This window comes from Sapajus apella, unplaced genomic scaffold (assembly GCF_009761245.1).
Source record: "Sapajus apella isolate SASKATOON/1434 unplaced genomic scaffold, GSC_monkey_1.0 scaffold93, whole genome shotgun sequence".
Lineage (NCBI taxonomy): Eukaryota > Metazoa > Chordata > Mammalia > Primates > Cebidae > Sapajus > Sapajus apella.
Genome location: NW_022437033.1, coordinates 6,036,284 through 6,053,167, shown reverse-complemented (window position 1 = coordinate 6,053,167; position 16,884 = coordinate 6,036,284). Strand labels below are relative to the sequence as shown.

General features: G+C 39.0%; 1 long non-coding RNA gene across 1 annotated transcript in view; it reads right to left on the bottom strand.

The window, feature by feature from the left end:
• Positions 1–11,871: 11,871 nt before the first annotated feature.
• The window catches only part of LOC116535279, a 10,513-nt gene continuing 5,500 nt past the window's right edge, over positions 11,872–16,884 (bottom strand). Inside the window, exon 2 of the long non-coding RNA XR_004262133.1 lies at positions 11,872–11,906. This is a non-coding gene — a long non-coding RNA (uncharacterized LOC116535279). The remainder of the gene's footprint in view (positions 11,907–16,884) is intronic.

The window sequence follows — 16,884 nt, the reverse complement described above, 5'->3', positions numbered from 1 at the left end:
CGTGCCACTCTTAATTTCTGAGTTTCACAGATGTGTCATTGTTATGTAATATGATAACCTTAGGGGAAGACAGATGATGGATATATGGGAACTCTCGGTACTGTGTTTACAACTTTTCCATGAACCTAAAATTATTCCAAAATAAACAGAAGCAGAGCAAAGAATGAAAGGAAAACAACAACAACAAAACATAAATCCAATTCCTCTTCTGCCTAGTGTATACGAAAGAGGAAGGAATGTGAATTTCAACTTAACAACATATATACATATTGCATGTATGAAAAATTCAGATGAACACCAAATTCATGATTTTTCTTCAACAACTCAGTACTACAGGTTCAAGATCTACTAATCAGCTTGATCTTAAGGAAGAACCTGCCCTGCCAATGAGAAATGGCCTACAGAGACTGGCTCATCTATGACAAAGAAAGTAAGGTAATTTGCAAGCCCTAAGGAATAAGCAAGGAAAGTCTACTACTGGAGAAAGAGATGCAACGTGGAGACCGATTCCTATGTGGTTTACATGTGCACAGATGTCAAAGATCAACGCGTAAGCCAGGAAGACGGAGAAAATGTCTCTGGAACCTAAATATCACCCTATGCACAAAGCAATGCTAGAGGAATTTGAAGACTGTATTACTCTTAAGGTAATCAACAGAGCAACAAAATCCAATACCAAGTTAATAACTGACAAGATTGATTCAAATGCCACTATCACATAATCAGAGCCTGAGGGGATAAAAAAAGACATGTTTCTTTCCAGGTGAAATTATTTACTACTTTCTTTACTATTATATAAACAATGTTCAGCATCAAATACAAATTTCAAAATGCATTTACAAAGAAACATGAGAAAACTTACTATCAAGAGACTAAGAAATAAAATCAGACCAAGAGATGATCCAGCTATCAGGATGGTCAGAAAGAGAGACTTTACTATAATTAATATATTTAATTATTTAGTTGTATTAGTCTGTTTTCCACTGCTACAAAGAAATAACTAACTGAGATGGGGTCATTTATTAAAATAAGAGGTGTAACTGGCTCAAGGTTTCACAGGCTGTATAGGAAGAAGAGGGAAAACTCATAAAGCTTATAATTATGGCAGAAGGCAGAGGGGAGTGAGCACCTCACATGGCCAGAAAAGGAGGAAAAGAGAGATGGAGGAGGTACTACACACTTTTAAACAGATAACCGTGAGAACTCACTGTCATGAGAACAGCACCAAAGGGATGGGGTTAGACCACTCATGAGAATTTCACCCCGATGATCCAATCACCTCCCACCAGGACCCACGTCCAATATTGGGGATTACAATTCAACCTGAGATTTAGGTACGGACGCACATCCAAGCCATAAAATTCTGCCCTGCCCCCTCCCAAAGCTCATGTCCTTCTCTCGTTAAAAATGCAATCATGTCTTCGCTATAGTCCCTACAGCTTAACCAGTGGCTCAAGCTGTATCAGGGGCCATTTAGGCCGAGGCTGGTACTGGAGCAGCTGAGATATCAGGAGCAGTGTCCAGATACTTCACAGAGCCGTGGGGACCCTGGGTATAGCCCAGGAAAGCATTCTCCCCTCCTAGGTTTCTTGCCCTGTGATGGGAGAAGGGATTACTACAGAGGTCTCTGAAATGCCTTTGAGGCCTCCCCATTGTCTTGGTTATTAACATTCAGCTCCATTTTACTTATGCAGATTTCTGCAGCTGGTCTGAATTCTTCCCCAGAAAATGGGTTTTTCTTTTCTACCATGTGGCCAGGCTTCACATTTTCAAAACCTTTATGCTCTGTTTTCCTTCTTTTAAATATATGATCCAGTTTTACATCATTTTTTCGTTGGTGCATATGAGAATAAGCTATTATAAACGACCTGGATCTATATTGAATGCTGTGCTGCTTAGGATTTTCCTCTACTAGAAACCCTAAATCATAGCTCTCAAGTTCAGAAGTTCCACAAATTCCTAGGGCAGGGCCACAATGCCACCAGTTTCTTGGCTAATCCATAACAAAGGTGACCTTTACCCCACTTCCCAATAAGTTCCTCATTTCCATCTGAGACCACCTCAACTTTGCCTTAAGTGTCCATATCAGTATCAGCAATGTAGTGACAACCATTTAACAAGACTTCTGGAAATTTGAACTTTACCTTCATCTTCCAGTCTTCCTCTGAGTCCTCCAAAATATTTTAACCTCTGCCTGTTACCCAATGCAAAAGCTGTTTCCACATTTTTAGGTATCTTTATTTCTAAAGATAGTTCTGTAGGCTGTACAGGAAACATGGCTGGGAAGCCCCAGGAAACTTTCATCTGTGGCAAAGGAGGAGCTAGCACCTCACATGGCTGGAAAAGAAGGAAGAGAGCGATTGGGGAGATGCTACACACTTTCACAACCAGATTTTGTGAGAACTAACTACTCACTATATTGAGAACAGCATCAAAGGGACGGTGCTAGACAATTCATGAGAATTTCACCCCCATGTTACAAACACCTTCCACCAGGCCCCACCTCCAACATTGCTGATTACAGTTCAATTTCAGATTTGGGTAGGAGCACAGTCCAAACCACATCAGTAGTGGAAAAAGTAGACATCATGGATGAGCAAATGAGGAATTTTAGCACAGACATAGGAAGAGTAGATATCTTAGAAATTTACAGTTAGAAAAAAGCAAACTATTTTGAGAGATAAATATTTCTTTTGATGGGCTCACAATTATCTCTGTAATAAACACAAAAATGACAATTTTTTTCAAAGAACATTTAGGTTATTCACTACAGTAGAAATGCATTACAAGACATGTTAACACATTTTTGTCAGGCAGAAAAAATAGGCAGAAATGTGAATCTACACAAATTAAAAACTGAGAAAGTAATAAAGCTGAAGATATGGTTGGTTGTAAAAGGGAAATATCAGGGCCCCAAATCACTAAGTTAAAGGGAAAAGTCAAGCTGGGAAGTGCTTAGGGCAAACCTGCCTCCCATTCTATTCACAGTCATCCCTCTGCTCACTGAGATAAATGCTTATCTGATTTCCTCCTCTGCAAAGGTTAATCAGTAAGTAAAAAAAATCCAACCTTTTGTCTGTCACTTACCTGTGACCTTAAAGTCTCCTCCCCACTTTGAGGTGTCCCACTTTTGCTTAGGGTTGTCCCTCCTTTCCGGACCAGACTGAACAAATGTTCATCTTACATAAGTTGACCTATGTCTTAGTTCTCCCTAAAATGTATAAAACCAAGCTGTGCTCGGACCACCTTGGGCACATGTCACCAGGACCTCCTGAGGCTGTGTCATGGGTGCGCATCCTCACCCTTGGCAAAATTTACTTTCTAAATTACCTGAGACCTGTCTGAAACTTTTGGGATTCACACAGAGGACATTTTATTTTATTAATCAGTCAATAAAAGTAATTAACAAAAATATGACAAAGGATGGGGTGAATTGTAAGTATACTATCATAAGGTTTTTAAACTATACATAAACTAATAAAATATTCTTTGAAGATAGACTGTGATGAATTAAATATGAACATTGTAAACCCTAGAGCAACTACATTTTTTTTAGAGGGACCTAACTCATAACCCAAGAGTGGAGAAAATATTAACTGAAGGATATAAACACTAAGAAAAAAACTAGAAAGCCAGCCGGTTTAAATGCATGTATATAATCATACTAATATAAATGATCTAAATGCTTCCATTAAGACAGAAATTATCAAATTATATAGAAATAAGAAACAACTATATAGTTTCTAATACAAACATTTTAAATATAAAGACCTATGTGCAAGTTAGGTAAAAGTAAAAGCATGGAATATATATTAATGCAAACAGTACATCTTAGAGCTCAAAAGCTTAGAGTTATATTTAACTGTTAATGACACACATACACAGAGAGAGAGACCCCCAAATAAATGAACTATAAAGAAGCATGGAGCTATGAGAAATAAAATAGCATTTCTTATCTTCCAGCCCATTATCTGTCTTATCTGTCTCTCGCATTAATTTCTATGGGTTCTTTCTACTCCATACCCTGAAGAAGAAATGACATTTCTGCTCTCTCCAACCTGGTACCCTCTGACTCTTCTCCACTTCTTTGCATCCAGGTTGTTGTATTCTGTGGTTTTTCTGTTGGAAACTGGGTCTGTGCAGCACAGCTGGAGTTTTAGGACAACAGAAACTTTGGTGGCTGGTTGGTCCTGTATACTTAGCCAGTAATTTTAAGGTTTTTTTTTTTTTCCTGTTTTTGTTTTTTTGAGACAGGGTCTCACTTTGAAATTCAGGTTGGAGTACAGCGGCACAATCTCTGCTCACTGAAACATCTGCCTCCCAGATTCAAGGGAGTCTCCTACATCAAACTCCTGAGTAGCTGGGATTACAGGCACAAGCCACCATACCTGGCTGATTTCGTGCTTTTAGTAGAGACAGGGTTTTACCATGTTGGGCAGGCTGATTTTGAACTCCTGACCTCGCTTGATCTGACTGCCTTGGCCTCCCAAAGTGCTGGGAATACAGGCATAAGCCACCGCCCCTGGCCTATGAGGATGTTTAATGAGACAAGCAAAATAACGTGAAAACCAATGGGATAATCCAGACAAGGATTACTCTGCTCTAAGGAAAAGAAGTGAAAAGCTCTATTCTTGCTAACACTAAAACTGTGCATGTTAATTATCTGTTCATGGTGTTGTGTGCCTTTAATCCCAGCTACTCAGGAGGCTGAGGCAGTAGAATCGCTTCAGCGCAGGAGGTGGAGCTTGCAGTGAGCTGAGATCGCAACAGTGCATGCCATTCAAGGTGACAGAGCCTGACTCTGTCTCAAAACACTAACAAAAAATGAAAAACAAACATCTGCATGTAAAAGTCACACTCAGGGCAGGATGAAAAGGGGAGTGCTGGGGGCAAGAAGCTTCATAGTTCGCTGGCAGAAATCTTGGTGGCCATGCAAAGCCATAATACACCTATAGGGACTTGAATAAAAGCTGCACGAATAGGGAGCATTTGGTCTGGGATGCCACATTCAGCCATTCAGCGTGCAGTGCCCTTCACAGGGAGGTGTCATTCGTGTGGACTAAAATATGAATGTCGCCTTTTTGAGAAGAGTAATGTACAGCATGTACTGCGCACGTGGTTTCCCTGGGGATGGGGCTGTAGCTGCACGCACAGTGATGCCTGTTTTTGGTTCTGTGCACCCACTCTTCAGTGCGGGGCTACTTCAAGGAACTTTTTGTGCCTTCTAGGAGACTGTACATAGGAACAGTGGACTCCTGAGAAAACACGTCCACTTAGGTTAAGAATTTATTTATTTTTGCCAAATGATGCTTGGCTCAAATGAGAAAGTCACTGTGTAGAGACCACAGGCATTGTTCATCAGCTGAGAGGTTTTACTCCAAATTCCCAAATTCTCTAAACTTTTCTCACCTATCAACTAGCCATCATTTGCAAGGCTCCTCCTTTAGAGCTCCCAAAACACTCTCCTGCTCTCAAGTCCCTTCGTTGCTGATCCCACAGTGTCCATTTTTTCACAAAACTTAAACATTTTCTGATTGACTTTTAAAATACCTTTCAAATTATATGTCACCAATTTATGAAGCGGTAAGCATAGTCCACTCAAGAGTATTTCACTCTTTTTCTTTTTTCCCCATTTTTTAAGGATATATTTGAAGAATGGAAGGGTATGATAGAATTGATACTCAAGAGATATCTCCTAGGCTTCTTTCTTCATTTGCTTGTGGTGGCACTTCTTAACTCTTAACCTAATAGAGAGACATAGAGGGAAACACACAAACAGAGAGAGAGAGGAAGAGAAAGACAAGCAGCAGACTGTGAGGCCATCTGCAGCATGAAATTAGAATGCATGTTTGGGAAGCAGGTTATAAACAAGCTACTTATATTGTGGAAGTGTTTAAAAAATATATTATAAATCGTAAGTGATTAATACAATTTTTATTCTAACTGAAATAGAGGCTACAGCATAAAAACCAAAAGAGAAAAACTAGAAAAAAAACAATTACTATATAGGTACAGGCAGGATTTTTATTTTTTAGATTCAGAACGTATGGATACGTATAAGACCATTAATATCTGAAACTAAAAAAAAAAAATCAGTTGAAGTATCTTTTCTATAATGAAGACAATTGTGCTAATACAATACATAGAATTTTTTGGGGGGGAGTGGCGGCAGCATTCAACTGTCAAAAAATTCTTTCAGTTGGAACTACTGTATGTACACAGAATTTTCCAATTTTTATTATATAATTTCTAAAACTGTATTATAGTGAATGCATGTTTACTTATATAATTTAAGTGGTATCCTAAAATGAAAGAAGAGAGACTTTAGTTGTTATCATATCTCTTTATGAATTCTCAAAAAGAACAGTGTATTCACTGGTATTTATGATTTTTCTAATAGTGAAATACTTTTTTGTATTCAGCATTTTTTCTTCCAACTTAATAAGGTTTATGTGTTATAAATATTGTATCTATTTAAGGTGTACAACATGATGTTTTGATATATGTATACATAATGCAATGATTAAATCAAGCTAATTAAAACATAAAATAATTAAACATAAAATGCTTAGGTAAAACTCTACAGAAAAATTACAAGATCTCTGTCGTAGGCAGAATGATAGCACCCCCCCACCCTGCCAAACGATGTTTACAGAGTACCCCTGAATTCAAAAACATCACATTTTATGATAGAAAGAAACTGGCAGATATGATTCAATTAAATATTTTGAGATTGGAATTATCCTAGATTATTTAGGTGAGCCCAACAGAATCACAAGGACTGTTACAAATAGGAGGAAGCTGGACAGAATGACAGAAACATTGGAAAATGCTGTAGTATTGACTAGAGGTGGAGGTAGAGGCCGTAAGCTGAAGAATGGAGAAAGCAACTAGAATCTGAAAAATGCAATCAACTAAATTCTCCTATAGAGCCGAGAGAAGGAACAACGCCCTGCCAATGCCTTAATTTTAGCCAAGATAGACCTATTTTAGATTTCTGATCTTTAGACTCTAGTATAATAAAGTTGTGTTGTAAACAACCAAATTTATGGCAATTTGTTACAGTATCAGTAGGAAACCAAAAACATCTGTACGATAAGATTGTAAATACACTAAGAAAATCATTACTAGTTAAGTGGAGTATCGTATTTATGGATTGAAGGATTCAAATCTATAGATTTACAGAGTTCTATTGATCTATAGAGTTAATGCAACTCCAATAATATCCCCCCAAAAATTCTGCAGATGTTAGCATGATGATTCTAAAATTGATATAAAGGCAAATAAACTAGAATATCCAAAACAACCTGAAAGAGAATCACAAAGTTGGAGAATTTACAGTTGTAATTTCTAGAATTACCGTCAAACTAGATTAGCCAATATAATGTGGTACTGAAAAAGGATGGACAAGTGGAATAGAAGGACCAGGAATATCCATACATGTCACCAATTGATTTTGACTGAGCTGTAAAGTCAATCTAATCAAGTAATAATAGTATTTACACAATAAGATGCAGGCAGATGTTATATATATATATATATATTCATATATATATATGAACCTTGGTCCATCTTTCAAACCACATACAGAAATTAACACAATCTTAGACCAAAATGTCAAACTATCAAATTTCATAAAACAGAAAATATGTTTGACCATTATTATATATATCAAAGTATAAAAATAAAATTGACTAAGTTGATAAAATAGACTTTGAAAAAATTAAAATCTGTCTCCAAATGAGACCACTGAGACAATAAAAAGCCAAACTACAGAATACTTAAAATATATGTAATTTCATGTGATAAATATTTCCAGCATAAATAGCTACATATAATTTAGCACTTCTGTGTATACTAAAAATGTTACTAGTTACCGTACTGTAGTCCTAGCACATGAAAAAAACTTGTTTAATTGTTACAAACTCATTCTAGACCTTCCTTCCTATTGTATAATTTTGTCCGATTATTAATGTGAATGTATTAGTTTATCCTCAATAATTTATAATAAGTTAACATGTATAAGGGTTAGGAGTCAGGAACATGGAAAGGCAAGAGCTCTAACTGTACAGAGCTCAAAAGAAGAAAAATAACTGCCAAAAACAAATTTTACACTTTTCCTAGTTATTCTTATATCAGAATTCTGTCAAAGAAAAATACATTTTTGTTGATACCTTTTTTTTTCTTACCATGAGCGTAATTCCTATGTATTCCAGAACAACTTGAAAAACACATAAAATGTATGAAACATACGAACTATAGCAGTGAAATGTTGTCAAAACACTAACATCATAATGTGGATACAATATTTGATAAAATTTAGATACAGAACTTTCCACACACTTATCTATGTTTATAGTTAGATTTTAGGTTGGGGTCAACAATTTTGTGCCATTCTCCTATAAACGATTTCAAATAATGCATCATGAATATTTTATAAAAACATTGGGTAGCCTAGTAAATGATTTTCAAACATGATTTGATGTGCCATCTTTCATTCTATCATACAATTGTTTTGATTGATTTTTGACTTGCTTTTATAGCATTTTCAGTATTTTAAACATTTTCTAAGCTTTTTCTAGTTTCTCTCAGATTTACTAAAATATTCCATTTTAAATAATGGTTTATTTCCACTATTTAATGCCACCAGAATTCTACCCTGATGACCCAATCACCTCCCACCAGGCCCCCACCACCAACACTGGGGATTACAAGGCAACCTGAGATTTGGGTGGGGACACAGATCCCATCCTTACAATTCTGCCCTGGCCCCTCTCAAATCTCATGTCCTTCTCGCTTTGCAAAATAGAATCCCATCAGTCCCCCAAAGTTTTACCTCACTAAAGCATTAACTCAAAAGTCCACAATCCTAAGTCTCATCCAATTCAATTCTAATCCCTTCTGCCTATCAGCCTATAAAATAAAAAACAAGTTAATTACTTCTAAGATACAATGGAGGTAGAAGCATTGGGTAAATACTCATGAGAAATCAGCCAATAGGAAGAGGCTACAGGTCCTGTACACATCTGAAACCCAGCAGGGAACTCTTTAAATCTTAAATTGCCAAAATGTTCTCCTTCGATTCCATGTACCATGTCCAGGGCACACTGGGGCAACGGTTGGGCTCCCAAAGCCTTGGGGAGCTCTAACCCTGTGGCTTTGTAGGGTCCAGTCCACAGTAGGCTGGCACTGAATACCTATGCCTTTTCCAGGCTGAAATTACAAGCTGTCAGTAGATCTACCATTCTAGGGTCTAAAGGAGAGTTGCCCACTTCTCACACCTACACTAGGCAGTGCTCCAGTGTAGACTCTGTGTGGGAGCTCCAACCCCACATTTCCACTCTGCACTGCCCTAGTAAAGGTTCTCCAAGAGGACTTCATCCTTACAGCAGGCTTCCACCTGGATATCCATGCTTCACACATCCTCAGAAATCTAGGTGAAGCTCCGAAGCCTCAACTCTTTCTCTGTGCACCCACAGGCTTAACACGAATTGGAAGCCACCAAAGATCACAGTTTGCACCAACTGAACCAGCGGCTAAAGCTGTATGGAAGACATTTTTGGCCGAGGCTGGTGCTGGAACAGCCAGGATATCGAGAGCAGTGTTCAGACACAGTACAAGGCAGCTGGTCCCTGGGTGTAGCACATGAAAACACTATCCCCTCCAACACTTCTTGGCTTGTGATGGGAGGAGGGGCTACTGCAGAGGTCTCTGAAATGCCTTTGAGGCCTCCCCACTGTCTTGGCTATTACCATTCAGCTCCTTGTTACTTAAACAGACTTTGGCAGCTAGCTTGAATTCCTCCCCAGAAAATGGGTTGTTCTTTTCTACCATGTGGCCAGGCTGCAAATTTTCAAAACCTTTACACTCTGCTTTTCTTTTAAATATAAGTGCCAGTTTTACATCATTTTTTTTTTGTCGACACGTGCGCATAGGCTATTAGAAGCAACCAGGCCCCATGTTGAACGCTATGCTGCTTAGGAATTTCTTCTACCGGAAACCCTACAACAACACTGCTAGGTTGAAAAGTTCCACATATCCTGAGGGCAGGAGCACAATGCCCCGGTTTTTTCCTAATCCATAACAAAGGTGACATTTACTCCACTTCCCAATAAGTTCCTCATTTCCATTTGAGACCTCCTCAGTCTGGTGTTCAGCATCCATATCACTATCAGCCATCTAGTCACAACCCGTTAAACAAGCCTTTAGGAAATTTCACCTTTTCCTTCATCTTTCTGTCTTCCTCTGAGTCCTCCAAAGTCTTTCAACCTCTGCCTGCTACCCAATGCAAAAGCTGCTTCCACATTTTTGGTATCCGTAATTGACTCATGGTTCTGTCGGCTGTACAGGAAGCCTGGCTGAGAGGGCCTCAGGAATCTTTCAAATATCTAAGAGGCAAGGAAGACCTAGCTCTTCACGTGGCCAGAAAAGGAGGAAGAGAAATGTGGGAGGTACTACACACTTTTTAACAACCACGTTTCCTGAGAACTCACTATCATATGAACAGCACGAAAGAGATGGTGCTAGAACATTCATGGGAATTCCACCCCCATGATCCAATCAACTCCCACCAGGCCCCACCTCCAATATTGGGGATTGCTACTCAACATGAGGTGTGGGTGGGAACACAGACCCAAACAACATCGCTATTGAAAAAGGAAGACTTCACGTTGAGCAAATGAGGAGTTTCAGCACAGAGATAGGAACTATGAGAAATGGCTATGTTAGAAAAAAGCAAACAAACTATTTTGAGACAAATTTTTTTTTTGATGGGCTCATAGTTATCTCTATAATAAACACAAAAAGGACACAATTTTTTCAGATAAAGAACATTTCGATTATTCACCCCAGTAGAAATGCATTACAAGACACGTTAACACATTTCCTCAGGCAGAGAACATACCAGGTAGAAACGTGAGTCTACACAAATAAAAACCCAGAAAATAATCAAGATGAAGATTCAGATGTAAAAGGGAAATATCTCAGACCCCAAAATCACTAAGTTAAAGGGAAAAGTCAAGCTGGGAAGTGCTTAGGACAAACCTGACTCCCATTCTATTCATAGTCCTCCCTCTGCTCACTGAGATAAATGCTTATCTGACTGCCTCCTTTGCAAAGGTTAATCAGTAACTCAAAAGGATGTGACCTTTTGTCTGTCACCTACCTGTGACCTGAAAGCCTCCCCACCACTCTGAGGTGTTCCACTTTGCTCTGAGTTTTCTCTCCTTTCCAGACCAGACTGAGCAAATATTTATCTCACATATGTTGATCGATGTCTCATGTCTGCCTAAAATGTATTAAACCAAGCTGTGCTGGCCAGAAGTGGTGGCTCATGCCTGTCATCCCAGCACCCTGGGAGGCCAATGCAGGCGAATCACCTGAAGACAGGATTTTGAGACCAGCCTGGCCAACTTGGCGAAACTCCATCTCTACTAAAATCAGAAAAATTAGTCTGGCGTGGTGCTGGGTGCCTGTAATCCCAGCTACTTGGGAAATAGAGGTGGGAGAATCGCTTGAACATTGAAGGCAGATGTTGCAGTGAGCTCAGATCATGCTGCTGCACTCCAGCCTGTGTGACAGAACAAGACTCCACCAAAAACAAAAACAAAAAAGAACAAATCCAAGCTGTGCTCTGACAACCTTGGGCACATGTCACCAGGACCTCCTGAGGCTGTGTCATGGGTGTATATCCCCAACCTTGGTAAAATTAACTTTCTAAATTGAGGCCTGTCTCAGATTTTGGGGGTTCACACAGAGGCATTTTATTACTCTTCTATTAATCACTCAATAATTAATAGTGAAATTAACTGTACATCAACTAGTATAATATTTTTGAAGACAGACTGTGATGAATTAAATAGGAACTTTGTAAACCCTAGAGCAACTACTATTTTTTTTAAAGTGACCTAACTGATAAGCCAAGAGTAGAGAAAATGTAACTAAATGATAAATACTAAATCCATCATCAGGCAGAAAAACAAAATTAGGAATAAGAAAAAGATGAAACATAGAAAAAACTAGAAAGCCAGTAGATTTAAATGTATGTATATAAATAACTATACGAATATAATGATCTAAATGCTTCAATTAACACAGAAATTGTCAAATTACATAAAAATAAGAAATAACTACATACGTTCTAAAACAATTTTAAATATGAAGACCTAGTCAAAGTTGGTAAAAGTCAATGGATAGAAAATATACTAACACAAATCCTAAATCTTAGAGTTAAAAAACCTTAGAGCTATTATTGTTCACACACACACACAGCACAAACGCACACTCAAATAAATGTACTACAAAGAAGCATGGAGCTAAGAGAAATAAAATAGCATTTCTTGTCTTCCAGCCCATCATCTGTCTTATGGGTCTCTTGTATTAATTTCTATGAGTTCTTCCCCATGAATAGCCTGAAGAAGAAATGAAATTTCTGCTCTCTCCAACCTGGTATCCTCTGACTCTTATCTACTTATTTGCATCTAGGTTATTGTACTCTGTGGTTTTTCCATTGGAATTTAGGTTTCTGCAGCACAGCTGGAGTTGTAGGATGACAGAAAGATTTGCTGAGTGGTTGGTTCTTTCTACTTAACCAGTAAGTTTAAGTTTATTCTGTTTGATTTTCTTTTTTTTGAGACAAGTCTCACTTTGTAATTCAGGCTGGAGTACAGTGGCAGGGTCTCTGCTGACCAAACTTCTGCCTCCCAGGTTCAAGGGATTCTCCTGCCTCAGCCTCCTGATTAGGTGAGATTACAACAAACCAAAACAAAAATCTACATGTTAAAATCTCACTCCAGGCAGGATGAAAACGGGAGCGCTGGGGGCTAGGAGTTGCAGAGTTCCTTGGCATAAATCTTGGTGGTCATGCAAGGCACAATACTCCTATAAGGACATCAATAAAAACTGCATGAATAGGGAGCACTTGTTCTGGGATGCCACATTCAGCCATTCAGCGTGCAGTGCCTTTCGCAGGGAGGTGTCATTCATGTGCACTAAACTATGAATGCCACCTTCTTGCGAAGAGTAATGTACAGCATGTACTGCGCACGTGGTGTCCCTGGGGATGGGGCTGTAGCTGCACGCACAGTGATGCCTGTTTTGGGTCCTGTGCACCCACTCTTCAGTGCGGGGCTACTTCAAGGAACTTTTTGTGCCTTCTAGGAGACTATACTTAGGAACAGTGGACTCCTGAGAAAAAATATCCACTCAGCTTCTTTAATAATTTATCCATTTTTGCTAAATGAGACTTGAATCAAATAAGAGATTGCATTGAGGCCACAGCCATTGTTCGTCACCTGAGTGGTTTTACTCCAGATTCCCAGATTCTCCAAATGTCTCCACTTATCAACTAGTCATCATTTGCAAGCCTCCTCCTTTACAGCTTCCAAAAACTCTCCAGCCTCTTAGGTACCTTCATGGTTGATCCAGTGTCCATTTTCTCTCAAAGATAAAAACATCTTCTGATTGACTTTTAAAATACCTTTCAAAACTTTAAGTCATTCATTAATGAAGGGTTAAGCATAGTCCACCCAAGAGTATTTCACTCTTTTTAATTAACTTTTTTCCCGATTTCTTAGGAATATATTTGAAGAATGGAAAACTAAGATAGAATTGATACTCTTCAATTATTATTGAGATATCTCCTAGGTTTCTCTCCCCATTTGATTGTGGTGACACTTCTTAACTCTTAACCTTATTGAGACAGACATGGGGAAATACACACGGGAGGGAGGGGGAGAGAGGGGGAGAGAGAGAGAGAGAGAGAGAGAGAGAGAGAGAGAGAGGGAGGGAGGACAGATGCAAGAAAAAGACAAGCACCAGACTGTGTGAGGCCATCCGCAGCATGAAACTTGTACCCATGTTTGGGTAGGAGGGTATAAATAAGCTGCTTATATTGTGGAAATGTGTAAAAATAATTTTATAAATAGTAAATGATTAATACAGTCTTGATTCCAGCTGAAATAGAGGCTACTGCAGATACACCAAAAGGGAAAAACTATAAAAAACAATTGCTATATGGTTACAGGCAGGACTTTTATTAATTTGTTTTAGATTCAGAATGTATGAATATGTATAGGACCATTAATGTCTTCACATAAAAAAAAAGTTGAAATATCTTTTCCATTATGAAAACAATTTTTTTGTATGGTGTGTGGCATTCTGAACAATAAAAAATTCTGTCAGTTGGAAATACTGTATGTACATAGATTTTTCCAAAGTGATAACTATATGTAGTATATAATTTCTAAATCTCTATTAAAATTTAGATGTAGATCTTTCCACACATTTATCTGTATTTGTACTTACATTTTAGGATGGGGTAAAAAATTTGTGCCATTCTCTTATAAATGATTTCAAATAATGCATCATGAATATTTTATGAAAATACTGAGTAGCCTAGTGGATCATTTTGAAACATGATTTTATGCGCCATCTTTAATTCTATCATACAATTGTTTTGTGATTGATTTTTGACTTGCTTTTATTCCATTTTCAATATTTTAAATATTTTCTGTCTTTTCTTCTTTCTCTCAGATTTACTAAAATATTCCATTTTAAGTAGTAGTTTGTTTCCACTATTAAATTCCACCAGAATTCCACTCCCATCATTCAGTCACCTTCTGAGAGGCCCCACCTCTAACACTGGGGAATATAATTCAACCTAAGATTTGGGTGGGGACAGAGATCCAAACTTTATAATTCTGCCCTGGCCCTTCCCAAACCTCATGTCCTTCACACTTTGCAAAATAAAATCCCAACAGTCCTCCGAAGTCTTAACTCATTGAAGGATTAACTTAAAAGTCCCCAAACCAAAGTCCCATCTGAGACAAGGCTCTTGCTTTCTACCTATCAGCCTATAAAATAAAATCAAGTTACTTCTAAGGTACAATGGAGCCATAAGCATTGGGTAAATACTTGTGAGAAATCAGCCAATAGAAAGGGACTGCAGGTCCTGTGAAAGTCTGAAACCCAGCAGGGAAGTCTTTAATCTTAAATATCCAAAATGACCTCCTTCGATTTCATATCCAACATCCAGAGCACACTGGTGCAAGGGCTGGTCTCCCAAAGCCTCAGGCAGCTCTAACCCTATGGCTTTGCAGGGTCCAGTCCCCAATGGGCTGGCATTGAGTACCCATGCCTTTTCCAGACTCAATTACAAGCTGTCAATGGATCTAGCATTCTAGGGTCTGGAGGATGTTGGTCCTCCTCTCACAGCTCCACTAGGCAATGCTCCAGTGTGGACTCTCTGGCAGCTCCAACATTACATTTCCTCTCTACACTGCCATAGTAAAGGTTCTCCATGAGGACTAGACCCCTGAATTAGGATTCTGCCTGGACATCCATGTTTTTCCACACATCCTCTGAAATCTAAGCTAAGGCTCCCAAGCCTCACCCCTTGCTCTGTGCACCCACAGGATTATCACCAAGTAGAAGCCACCAAGTATCATAGTTTGCACCATCTGAACCTGTCGCTGAAGCTGTATTGGGGAAACTTTGGGCCAAGGCAGGCGCTGGAGCAGCCAGGACATCAGGAGCAGTGTCCAGACACTGTACAGGGCTGTGGGGCCCTGGGTGTGGCCCATGAAAACATTCTCCCCTCCTAGGCTTCTTGGCCTGCGATGGGAGGTGGGGCTACTGCAGAGGTCTCTGAAATGCCTTTGAGGCTTCCTCATTGTCTTGGCTATTACCATTCAGCTCCTTATTACTTAAGCAGATTTCTACAGCTAGCTTGAATTCCTCCCCAGAAAATGGGTTGTTCTTTTCTACCACGTGGCCAGGCTGCAAATTTTCAAAACCTTTACACTCTGCTTTCCTTTTAAATGTAACTGCCAGTTTTACATCATATTTTTTTGCTGACACACATGCGCATAGGCTATTAGAAGCAATATGGCCCCATCTTGAATGCTGTGCTGCTTAGGGAATTCTTTTACCAGAAACCCTAAATCACCACTCTCAAAATCAATAGTTCCACAGATCCTAGGGCAGGGCCACAATGCCACCAGTTTTTTGCTAATCCATAACAAAGGTGACCTTACTCCACTTCCTGATAAGTTCCTCATTTCTATCTGAGACCTCCTCAGCCTGGTCTTCAGCGTCCATATCACTATGAGCCAACAAGTATTTAGGAAGTTTCAACTTTTCCTTCACCCTTCTGTCTTCCTCTGAGCCCTGCAAACTGTTTTGGCCTCTGCCTGATACCGAGGGCAAATGCTGGTTCCACATTTTTGATATATGTAATTGGCTCATGGCTCTGTAGGCTGTACAGGAAGCATGGCTGGGAGGCCCCAGGAAACTTTCAATCATTGAAGAGGCAAGGGAGGAGCCTCCCCCTCACAGGGCCAGAAAACGAGGAAGAGAGATGGGGGAGGTGCTACACACTGTTTAATAACCACTTTTCATGAGAACTCACTATTATGAGAATAGCACCACAGGGACGTGCTAGACCATTCCTGAGATTTTCATCCCCATGATCCAATCACCTCCCACCAGGTGTCACCTCCAACATTGGGGATTACAACTCATCATGAGATGTGGGTGGGAACACAGATGCAAACAGTATCACTATTCGACAAAGTAGACATCACAGATGAGCAAATAAGGAATTTCAGCACAGAGATAGGAACTATGAGAAATGTTTATGTTAGGAAAAAAAGCAAACCATTCTGAGAGAGAAGTATTTCTTTTGATGAACTTACAATTATCACTATAATAAACACAAAAAAGACATGATAATTTTTTCAGACAAAGAACATTTCGATTCAGTAGAAAATGCATTCCCAGACATGCTAACACATTTTCTCAGGCAGAAAAAATACGAAGCAGAAACGTGAATCTACACAAATGAATTACAAACCCAGAAAATGGTAAAGATGTAGATATGGATGT